The sequence below is a fragment of the Myotis lucifugus genome, unplaced genomic scaffold (assembly GCF_000147115.1).
Source record: "Myotis lucifugus unplaced genomic scaffold, Myoluc2.0 scaffold_2, whole genome shotgun sequence".
In the NCBI taxonomy this organism is placed as follows: Eukaryota; Metazoa; Chordata; class Mammalia; order Chiroptera; family Vespertilionidae; genus Myotis; species Myotis lucifugus.
In genome coordinates, this window is record NW_005871050.1 from 24572689 (window position 1) to 24585210 (window position 12522).

Here is a 12522-nt window from a genome sequence, read left to right on the forward strand (position 1 = left end):
AGTAAAGCCCGGGAGAATAATATTTTATTGGAATTGAAAAATATTTCTTCCCCCCGTGTTGAAAATTCTTTGTAATCTTGTTTGTTTCCAACTTGCTCCCAAATTTTACTTCACTCTTAGGCTCAGTGACAGTTCAGGCTGCCTCCACCCTTTTTGTTCTAATTCTATAAGCTTTCCAAGAACTCAAAGGGCTGTTTAGAGATGTGTAGCTCTGACAAAGAGATATTATCATTTCCCTTAGACCTCGCCTGTTTCTCAAGTTTTGAAATCCCAGAAGACAATCCTATTTGATTTTCTAAGCACTTTTTGTGAGTGTGTGATGGGCCCGTCTCAGGGTCTCTTGCTAAGTTGCTCCATTCTGAATGTCTCTGGAATCCATTGCCAAGTATTTACTGCACATCTACTTGGTGTTTCACACTATGTGGAGTGGAAAAACCAGAGCTGTGGTCTTTAAGGAGTTTATAGATTGAAGAATTTCAAGTACACACATTAAATAGTTGGAGAATGATTAACTAGAACCCTGCATGATATGATACTGAAACAAAGGGAGATGATTAGAGGTTGCAGGTCAACAGGAAGGAAAAAGATGTCATTAAAAGTAAGGTTGGAGAATCAAAAGATACTCAAAACTTGGATAGATGAAGTGACAAAAAAGAACAGTCAATAGGGAGACATTTTGAGCAAAAACATGGGGGTAAGGTTGAATCATTCCATGCATCCAATTCTAATGAACACCTGATCTTTGACTTTGTTCTCAGCCTTTGCCTTGCACTATTTGGCTCCATCCCACCTTACACTATGCTTCCTGGCATGTGAGTTATAGGTTACCTAAATTCCTGACTTCTCACCTTACCTTTTGTTGATGGCCTTACCTACTTTCACCTACTACCCAATGCTCAGTTTTCTGGGGCTGACCCTCAGCTACAATGTATGCTAAAGGCTTGGACGACATATGTATCAAAAGCATCATCCGCAGCCAATCTTTCTCACCTCTGAATTCCCTACCCCAACACCAGTCAGTCGTGGTTATGTTCCTGGAATTTTTTACAGCCCTGAAAAATAGAACACAAAGACCAGCAAGACCAGCAGCACCAATAGTGGTGAAGCCAATCATGAGAAATGGCTAAAATGACATCCCTTGGTGAAGGAAGGGTCTTGGTGACTAAACAGAAGAGTGTAGATTTGATAGTCAGGGATTTGGAATGACTGCATCCATTTATTTCAATTACTAGCAACAGAGGCTTCCTTTATAGAGAAACTAGAACCCTTTATTTGACAAGGCAAATTAGTTGCTTCCCTTAATTAAAGGAAGTTCTGCTGACAACCCAGTGAAGCATATTTTTGTTTTAACCAGGCCAACAGGAAAGATGTCCAATTTACCCCCTTCCAAAGTCTTGGTTGAACTATACCCCACACTGGTCCAAGGCTATTTGCTTTGGAATCTGACAGTCCATCCTCTTCTGTGGCTTCTGTTCATATTCTCACTGGCCTTGGGGGATTGTAAAGTCAGAAGAAGGGACTGCAGTTAGCTGGCCAAAACCAGATAGCGCTGCCCCACAGCCACACTACCCTGATGTGCAGCAACCCCAACACACACACACACACACACACACACACACACACACACACACACAACACACACTGGGTACAGCTGTTTTTTCTTCATAGGGGGACTTGATTTTACAATCTATGGTTATAAAATTCCCAAAATGGGGGAAATGATTGGGCTAGGGATGAGTGAGGCTGGAGGATGCAAAAGAGCAGAACCCAATACTTGGATGAAGGCTTAGATGGAATTAATTAGAACCTATAGCATCTTGGAGAGAGTAGCCACGAATGTGCTCCACAAATCCTGGGCTACTAGATTAAAAGGCTCTTTACCACTATCCCCACAAACTTTTGAAGAAATAACTAAAATATAACATTTTACCTAGAATATGAAACAAACAGGAAAACAATTCAGACTGTAAACTTCCACAAAATAAACAGAAGGTTGATCTTATCTCATTGAGGGCTGAGATCATGTCCTATTGTTCATAGTTATACCCCAAGGACCTAGCATAGTATCTGGCACACAGTAGGAGTTTGGTAAATGCTTGTTGAATGAATAAATTAATCACAGTAATAATAATAATTACAGAAATAAGTATTTATCGAGCCTCATTTGTATGCCAGGCAGTGTTCTAAATACTTTACATGTGGTAACTAGCTGATTGAATCCTCACAGCAACCTTCTAAAGTAGGCCTATAAATGCTTCCATTTTATAGAGCAGGAAAGCAAGGCTTAAGAGGATTGTGCCTTGTCTAAGCATATACAAGAAGTAAACAATAGAACTTGAATGAACTGTTATTTGCTAACGGAAGGCAGGAGCACCCTGGCAATCTCTTGATCATTTGTGGTCTCTTTGTATTGATAATGGCAAACCCAGGTGGTTATTCTTTATTATTTCCCCTGCCTAGGATATATCCTCAGTCTCCTCTATCGTCCTACCAAATAATCACACATCACTTCTTTCTTTGTATTGGAATCCTACTCATTATTAAAGATCCAATTTAAGTTTCTGATGGGGAGCACAAGAGACTTTGTTGGAAAGTTTGTAAGGAGGACATTCTGATAAAAGGGAAGTGTGTGGAAGGCCGCCTGCTTTGTTTATTGGAATTCCGACTTAGGGGAGACTTAGGGGAGTGTCAAAGGCAGCGCCCCTAATTATTCCTTGACCTTTCCAAACAAGTTTGTGCTTACGCAGACCCAGGAGTGTTTACTGGAATCCTTATGCTTAATCCCTGGATGCCCTTGCCTAGAGGACAATATAAACACATGTGTCCTCCCAAGATTACTCACCCCACTGATTGTATCTAAAGATAAAAATTCTAATAAAAGCCTAACGAGGCAGGCAATCGAGGCTGCTTGGACCCTTGAGCCAGGCAAGCCCCTTAGCCCTCTTTCACAGTGAAACTGTGTCAGAGTAATCTGTTCATCTGTCTTTCAAAGGCTGCTGGTCAGCCTTGGCAAATTTCATCTCTTTTACTAAGCTTGCACTGATTACTCTTACTAGAAGAGCTCTCTCTCTCTCTCTCTCTCTCTCTATCTCTCTCTCTCTCTCTCTCTCTCTCATAGTACCCATGGGCCATATCACTATTTGATACTTGAAAGCTACATAGCACACTGGTTAAGAGTCAGAATTTAGAGTCAGACAGAGCAGGATTTAAATTCTAGCTCTGCCAATTTACTAGGTGTGTGACTGTGGGCAAGTTACTTAACCTCTCCATCAGGAGCATGATCTTTGAACTGGAAAGAGAATTAAAGCCCAAGATAGATGAGGAGATAATAAGGGAACACTTAGCTTCCTTCAATGAGTTCAAGTTTCCAGACCCAGACAAATTACATCCCAGGCTACTAAGAGAATGTGCAGATGTGATCACAGAGCCAGTCTTAATAACCTTTGATAAATTATGGCAAAGGGAAGAGGTGAGCTATACAAAGAGGCAGACAAACATTGGTCTAATTTTTAGTGAAAAGTGGTGGTGGTTTTTCATGGTACAAAATATAGATCCTGGAAACTGTAGACCAATGAACATGGCCTTGGTCTTTGGCAAAGTCAGGCATGCACTATTAAGCAGATCATTTTCGAGGCTTTAGAAAGGGAGCGGAAATCACTAAAGGTAAGCATGAGCTCACTGTAAGCAAGTCATGCTTAACTAAGCCCATTTCCTTTTTTGAATGGGTATCTAGAATGGTAGGTGAAGGGAATACTATAGTGTAATGTATCTGAATTTCAGCGAGACATTTGAAAAAGGCTTATAGTAACCTCATGGAAAAGATGGAAAAGTAGGAGCAAGGAAGTAGCAGAGTAGTAGAGATTGCCTCAAGTTTGAATGACCTTATTAGAAGTTATTATTAATAAGGGGAGGGTTCTAAAGTTATGTTGCAGTATTCTGTCCTATACATTAAGTCATCTAATACTCTTATTAGTCTGGTTGATCAAATATGCAAATAAAGAAACTTGGTAATATAGAGCATGCACTCTCAATGGGAGTGATATAAACCCCAAGAGAGCAAAAATTAGTTGTTTAGGAATAAAAATATATGTATTTTCTATATACAGAGCACAGATATACATATAGTACATAAACACATATACAGCATATCTATGTTATTAAAATTTCATAGAGATTGGGGAAAATGTCTAAAAAGATTATTTATGAGTATGATAAAAAAGGTTGAGAAACATTGTTATAGATAATATGATATTCTAGATGAGAGACTCAAGATCTAGGAAAAAAAACATAAGGGTTGAAATAAAAAAAACAAGAAGGCAATGGTTATTGAAGGTGTGCATTATACCCAGCATCTGGGTTAAAATAAAAATAAGTTAGGTAAGCATAGAATCAGGCAAATAATAGTAGTTCATTTAAGAAACAAAGGAGGGTTTTAAATAAGCTATGTTACACACTGGGCAGATCTATGCTCAAAAGACACCAGAATGGTAAAAGATCTGGAAACCACGTCCCACGAAGCATGGTTTAAATGAATTGAGGATATTTAGCCTGGAGGACAAAAGACTGGGGGTGACATGACAGATATTTGAAAACTCTGTCATGTGAAAGAAGAATTAGAAATAATGTATTGCTCATTTTTCCTCAACCTAAGGAATACATTTTTAACCATTAAGGGATGCCTAAACATGGAACAAGCTGCTTTACAGAGCTTTGTAGATTATCAGGAAGATATTTCTGCCCTGAGTAGTAGGATATATACGGCCTCTAAAGTTCCTTTTCATTCTCAGATTCTATGATTCCTTACTAATTTTTAAATCTTGGAGATGGAAAAGATGGTTGAAAAGATGAGCCCAGACAAGACACCCACCCTTTGTTTCAAAGCCAAAATGCCATAACGTGGAGGATACTGGTGTGAGAAATCTGTCACCCAAGAACCAAATTGGGTGCCAATATTTAACTCCCTAATTCTCCTGAGCTCTGGCATTTTATGTTGCCACTTTTCTCTAGCTCCGTTTCCATCGTGGCATAGAAGGAGAGAAGGCACATAGGGAGCTATGGGGAAATGTGAAGGGGGAGTTCTCAGAGACCACAGTTATAGAACTGCTTAGATGTTTCACAGAAATATTGGTATGGAGCCAGTGATTAGGAAGAGCAGACTTCCTTTCTTCTCAGGCCTCTCCTTGCTCACTTGTTCTCTCTCTCTCTCTCTCTCTCTCTCTCTCTCTCTCTTAATTACTCCCCCCCCCAAAAAAAAAGACTTGGTGCAGACGGTAGTAATTTCAGGTCAAAAGGTTAGCACCACATTGGTTGGGAAAAACATAAAAATTAAAACTCTTATTTAAAACCCTCCTTTGTTTCTTGAATGAACTACTATTATTTGCCTGATTCTATGCTTACCTAACTTATTTTTATTTTAACCCAGATGCTAGGTATAACATGCATCTTTAATAACCATTGCCTTCTTGTTTTGTTTTGTTTTGTTTTTTATTTCAACTCTTACGTTTTTATGTTTTGTTTTGTTTTTCTAGATCTTGAGTCAGATCTTTAGATGTGAGAGCTAAAACAAAACAACTTGCAAATCGTGTTCCTGGAATTGTGTCTCAGTGAATGTCTCAGGAAACAGGACCTTGACTGGGGTACAGCATAGTATTTTACAGGGGTCTGAGTATCCTGCTGAAACCTTTTGGTTGGCCTTTAAGAGCAAACATGGTTATTTGCTCTCCTTGTCACCCAACATTGCCAGACAGAATCTACACATCCCCATTTCTAGACATTAAGTAAGCTTCTTATAACTGCCAGGGCATCAAACTCCATTCACCTCCCCCTTAATGCTCCTTTCTCTGTGTCCTTGGCCAAATGTAACCCATTTCTTCACGAAGCAATGTTTTCTTCCCTGTGCCCCACTAACTCCTCTTTCACTCCCACTCACTTGCTGAAGTCCTCATCATTATCATAGATCCATGTACAAGGGCCATGTCTGCAGACTAACCCACAAGAACTTTCCCAACACTTCAAGATTTTTCTTGCCATGTCGTCTTTCAAGTAATGTCTATGTCTGCACTATTAACCCTGAGAAAACAAAGTCAGAAATCTATCAGACCCCTCCTGAAAGTCCTATTTCTCTTTGGAAGGGAAAAAATATTTCAAATGTGGCTTCCTGAGTTTTCCAACTTGTTGGTGGATGGATCTGGAGTGGGCATCCCGTCTGCACATCTGGCAGAGGCGCTTTCCAGATTTTCCTCATGACTCAGGATCAGTTTCTGACTGCTAGGCGGGGCAAAGTCTCCTGAAGTTTCTGCGAGTCACCTCCCCCTGTGAGCAGAGCTTGGTACAGCCCAAATAGTTTTCAGGTTAAGAAAGCCAGAATCTTTGTTCAGCCGCACTGACTGAACAGACTTTGTAGGGGCTACCTGGCCAAGAGCAGCAGCAGCAGCAGCAGCAGCAGCAGCAGCAGCAGCAGCAGCGGCGGCAGCAGCAGCGGAGGCAGCAGCAGCGGCAACTGGGATAACTCAGGTGAGTAGAAAGAGAATTCACAAACTTATCCTGAAATTTTATTTGCTGGATAACTTGGTGTAAGAAAGAGGTAAAGAAACTTGAACTTTATAGTTAATCAAAATCCACAGCTATCATTGTATGGTTTGTCTGGATAGAATGTGCATGTGTAATAGCAGTTTGGAAACTTCCAAACTGATGGACTTTTTTGATTAGTTATTTTGGGGAGGATGATTGTGGTTGTTTGACAATGAAATTTTTCTAGTGATATCTCTGTGTATGTATGTGTGTGTGTTTTGTCTTCTGTTCCCTGAAAACCTGGTAAGAAAGGACAAACCTTCCTTAGTCAAGTGAGAAGAACCCAGGCTGATTGTCAAAGCTTCCTTCTAGCTTTGTCTGAACCACAGCTGTGGGCAAATTATTGAAATGCAGGCAAAATCTTGGAACCGCACTGTGTACAAAAGGCCTTTAAGCACTAGAAGTGGGGTGCACAGGCTGTGCACTGTTGCACTGGAGGGAGTGGCAGCAGAGGCTGTTCTGTTTGCACAGCCAGGAGTCCTCCTGTCCTGGTGACAGGTTGATCTTGGCTATTTTATTTTCAGCCCCTGGCCAGCCTGGTTTTGTTCGTCTCTAATTCTTGCTTTGGTTTAAATTTTAATTTGCAGCTGTGGTTCTATACTCTCCCACTGCCCTACCTCAACCCACCCACAACACTGTCACTGATGTTCTAGGGGCTTAATGGGACTACTTGGCCAGAGCGGGCAGGGGGTGGAGGGAGGGCAAGAAAGGATTAGATTATTGCAATTGAAAATTGGATGTGAAGATTTGGAGCTTAAAGTTTGGTGAAAAGCACATAGGAAAATTAAACAAAGTCTGTCACCCTAACAGTCTCTTCTAACTTCAGGATAAAGCATCCTGGTTTGTACTAATGTTTTCTTGAAATTTGGCTGTCTCACTTAAAAATCTTTGTTGTGAAATTAAGAACCTTTTATAGTCTAAAGGAATTTTTTTAAAGATTCCTTGGGGCCTGCTAATTAACTCTTTTATTCCTCTGGCAGTTTGCATGCATGTACATGTGTATGCACATGTGCGCATGTGTGTGAATACTTTGGATTTGAATAGCATTCTTTATTAGCAGTCTAGGGAAACTCTAAAGACACTTGTGTAGTCAGGAATAAGTTAAAAAGTAGGCTTTTTGCATCCTTGGCTGTTTTCAGTTCCTAAATTAAAAACAGAAAAAGCCCCTTTGTGACCCCAAAACAGTGTTTCTTTGATTAGCCTTGATTGGAAATCATCTCACTTTCTGACAGTTTGCAATTCAAAAACAAAACACCTAAGTTCATTCTTCTAAGAAGAGGACAATTAGAATTTTCCAAAGCAATGTCTTGAAATTTCATGTTTGCATGCTTACCCCGCCCCCTTTTAAAGTGTGGTGAAAAGTGTCAGGAAGTCCTGGTTTTAGTGCTAGCTCTGTCATTAACTATGTAACCTTAGGCAAGTCCCTTCACCTTCCTATAAAAACAAGGACTTAGGTTAAGTGATTTCTAAGAGTTCTTCCAGCATAATTCTAAAAAATTGGGATTATATTCTCAGAAGGCTATAAAATTAGACTTATAGGATGAGTTTATTTATCTAAGAGGGGGAAAAGGGTAGTGGAGCAAGTCAGCCAAAAAGGAAGGGTGGAAAAGAAAGGAGATATTGAATGGTGGAGGGGCCATTTTATACTGGTCTTTTAAATGTCTTTGAGTATCTTATTTAAAGCATGTGATCAAATCTCCTCCTTTTCCACTAAGGACAGAAAAGAGATTGAAATTGCTAAAAAAAAATCTCTTAATACTACTGTCTTACACTGCTTATCCTTAACAATTTAAAAGTATTTTCATGTATTTAATGTCATTAGATTTCCCCAATAACACCGTGAGGTGTATGGCGCAGCCATCGTGTATATTCTCATTGTGCTTGTGGGGAAACTGAGGGAGCTGTTATCTATACTAAATGGTGGTATTTTGAACTTGATTCTGGATCAGTGCACCATTTCCCTCAATGCATCACCCCCAGGTGTGAAGAGAGGAACTGTTCATTGTGGCTAAAGTGACCCCTACTTTGTGCCAGGAGAGAGTTAGGTCTTCAATATTCAGTTTGCTCAGCAAAAATACCTTATTGTTTTTACCTCTGATTTTGTCCCAAGTATAGCGCAAGAGCAAAACTGGAGAAAAGGAGAAAATAGCAAGGGCCAACACTCCAGAGCCATCCCTTCTCCCTCTCTCTCCCTAAAATGCCTTCCTTTACCCTCCCACTCACCCCAATCAGCAGAATTTTGTAACTCACAAACTGGGTTTCCTATATCAGTTAATTATTCTCTTTAATAAACTGAGTTAGATTTCACTTTTTAGAACAAAATCTGGTTTCTACTCTAAGACTAACCTGCTGGTCAAGAACAAATGATTTTCCTTTTAAGATTTTTGCCCAGCTTCTCAAGCTTTCCAATCCAGTGAGTAACAAAAGCTTTCTCTCTTAACTGTAGCCTTGTGCTCTATGTGTCGGGCTCCCTCAACTTCTCCTGGCAATTCTCAACTTTCTATACTTTGCATCTACTCCTCCCACTTGCCTTGATCCACATGGACTTCTTCCTGCTTCTATCTCTAGGCAGTGGATCCTAATTGAAGTATTATTGCTTAATACTGTTATCTCAGTGCAAAACCCCACACTTGGTTTCACCCAACCATTCATGATACTTGTCTCAGGACACAGTTGTCCCTCTTAGATGTGCATGTTCCCTTTGATAGCTATTTCTTAGCTAGAGGCTTTTATGGGATTGATAACTTAAATCCCTAGATTTGATTCTGTTTACTGACTTTCTTAATATGTGGTTATTAACCTAAAGACTCTCTCTTCTTCACAGTTGGGTGTAGCAAGATGGCAAAGAAGGAACAGTCCTTTCTTCACTCTCCTACTCTCTGACAGGGCAAGTTGTTATGACAAACCTAACTTACAAATTTCTGGTTTTTCAAAAGTTTTCTGAGGGTTAGCTGATGAACCCTCGAATGTCAAGGGTTCTGATTCTCTCATGATCATCAAATTATGGAAATAAAAACCTTTTTAATATCCACCATGACAATAAATTCTAGGCAGAGTGCTTCAAAGTTAGGCATTATGTTTGCTTTGGAGGGTTTTCCTTATTTGAGCTAAACAAACAAACAAACACCTTCTTCAAAAAAGGCAGTGACCTAAAGAAGCAGCGTGATGTGATGGAAAGCTGCACAGTAGATCTGGCATTATACAGACCAGGTTTTGAGTTGACTTTGCAAGTTTCTAGCTGCCCTTTCTCTGAGCTGCCATTTCTGCAGATACAAAATAACGGTACATATAATATCTGCTAAATGTAACTGCCATGAAGAGATCTTGAACTTAGATGTATATTTCAAACAATAACTTGGCATATAAATGTGAATTTTCTACATAAGACATTCATCCATTCAATAACTCTTTCCTGAACAATGGTTGTGTGCCCAGTTTTGTGCCAGGCAATGAGGCAGCTTACAGTGTATATCTTGCATTTATGGAGCCCTTTCTACTTATTCAAAATACTTTTTAAAAATATGTTTTTATTGATTTTAGAGACAGAAGAAGGGAGAGGGATAGAGATGGAAACATCGATAACAAAGAAACATCAGTTGGCTGCCTCCTGCATGCCCCCCACTGGGGATCCAACCCAAAACCAGGGCATGTGTCCAGACCAGGAATCAAATCGGGGACCTCTCTCAGTTCTGGGGTAGAAGTTCAACCACTGAGCCACACCGTCTGGGCTTCAAAATCTTTTTTACACTACCTATCTCATTAGGTACAGTGTAAGAAGGGCAGCATAGATAACCCCATTCTCCCAAAGTGAAAATTGAGGCACAAAGAAACCAAGGTCACAGAAAATGGAACATAGTTGTACTAATACCTAGTCAGAACAGGGGTCAATTCTACTCTGCAAGTCTAATGGGACATGGGACAATAGTTGTACTCTAATGGATATCTATCAAAGTATAGGCTGATAGCTGCTATTCCTTATTTACTGGGGTCATACTGTTTTTTTTTAAAATTGAACCTGATTTTCTTTGCAATTAATACTGCTTCAGTCTGTAGACAGGCCTTCTTTATATAAGCATGATCCCCTTTGTAGGCTCCCGCTTGCATAGCCATTTGACTGAGTAGGAAGGGGACTAATGGGGCAGAGGACCTTCCCCCAAACAGGAAATACTCATTTATCCAAAATGATTAAGGACTAGGAAGTTCTGGCAAACTAAATATTCTTATCACCCCAGAATATCCCCCATTTATAGTCCTCAACCTCTGGCAACCTACCAAAACCTTTCAGGGAAAGCAAGAGGCACAGTACTGTTTGTTAGTTTGAACACATGCAAAAATTGGGGTCCATTTGTAACAGGCTCCACAAAGGAGCCTGAGCAAACATTCAGATTGGCTCTGATGCTGCTTAATGGAAAATTATTACTGATACTGTCTATGACTTCAAACACAGTGAAATACACGTTAATTTTAAAACATAAAAGCAGAGTTAAATCTGATAACTGAAGGCATTTTTTTTTGTATTTTGCAGTGTCCTGTAGCCTTCGATCTGAAAAAAACAAAAAACAATTGTTAACAAATAAGATTAGGGAAAAATTGTGGTTATTTCCAGCTTCTTATTCTTTGGGTTTAGGAAAATGGTAAGCTTGTTTATATATATTGTAGGTTGCTAAGAACATTAAATTTTGTTTTACATTTCTCAAATAGGGAGACTTCTTTACCAATAAGGCATTTCAATATAATACTGAAATAACGAAGTAAGATAGTAAAGAGGTCTGATTAATATTACACTTTTTATAAAATTGCAACTGCCAGTTTATTAAATGGGTTTTGAGCTATGTTATCTGCACAGATACTTTTTATAGTGATAATTAGCCCCTTTTCAAACCGCATCCATTTTATAGCAGATACTCTATCATTATAATTTTTATTTTCAACCCTCATGTGATAATATAATATAAAAATCATTATCCTTGCCCTAACCGGTTTGGCTCAGGGGATAGAGTGTCGGCCTGCAGACTGAAAGGTCCCAGGTTCGATTCCGGCCAAGGGCATGTACCTTAGTTGCGGGCACATCCCCAGTAGGAGGTATGCAGGAGGCAGCTGATCGATGTTTCTCTCTCATCGATATTTCTAACTCTCTATCCTTCTCCTTTCCTCTCTGTGAAAAATCAATAAAATAGATTTTTTAAAAAAAATCATTATCCTTAAAATATATTTTTAAATATTTGGTGCCATCTAAATTTCCCAAACCCCCTCTTATTTACCATTGAATGTCATTAGCAGATCATTAAAATCATTGCAAATCTATCTTTGTGATCAAGCAAAGGCATTGAAAACCCTATTGTCAATTATCACCCCGAAATTATTTAAAATCAAATTTGCCTTTCAAATTGTCCTCATAAAAACTAGTTGTTTGGGACATCTGAGTGTGAGGTACTCCAATACACATTGCCTAAAGAGCCACTATATTAATTCTCTAGTCATGTGAGATTTTTTTTTTAAGAAAAGAAAGCAACTGTGTATTGCTATGGGATAAGAATCCAGAGTCCACCAAATCAGTGTAGTTGAATTTCAGAGTCTGCCATTTATCAAGGGCAAATTATGCACATTAGACTTTTTAGAAGAAGGCACATAAAATCTTTCTATCTTTCCTTGTCTTTGGAGACCATCTGCTGAGCTCTGTTTCTTGTATTAGCCTTTCTGGCCAGTAATAAAAATGTAAAGCTCTTTAACAATAAAAGAGAAGGAACTGTGTAAAGGGGCTTGTTAGAAGTGAAAGGGGTTGCTTCTCCCCTCAAGCACAAAGTCTGTGGCCCTTCAGGACACCAACTTATTCCGAATATAGTAAAACACAAATTTAAAATTGCTTTTTGCTTTGAACTCCTTTCAGCCAGTGTCAAATGGAAGATTGCCCTTTAAATTGACTCACATTTAACTAACAATGTTAACATTTAT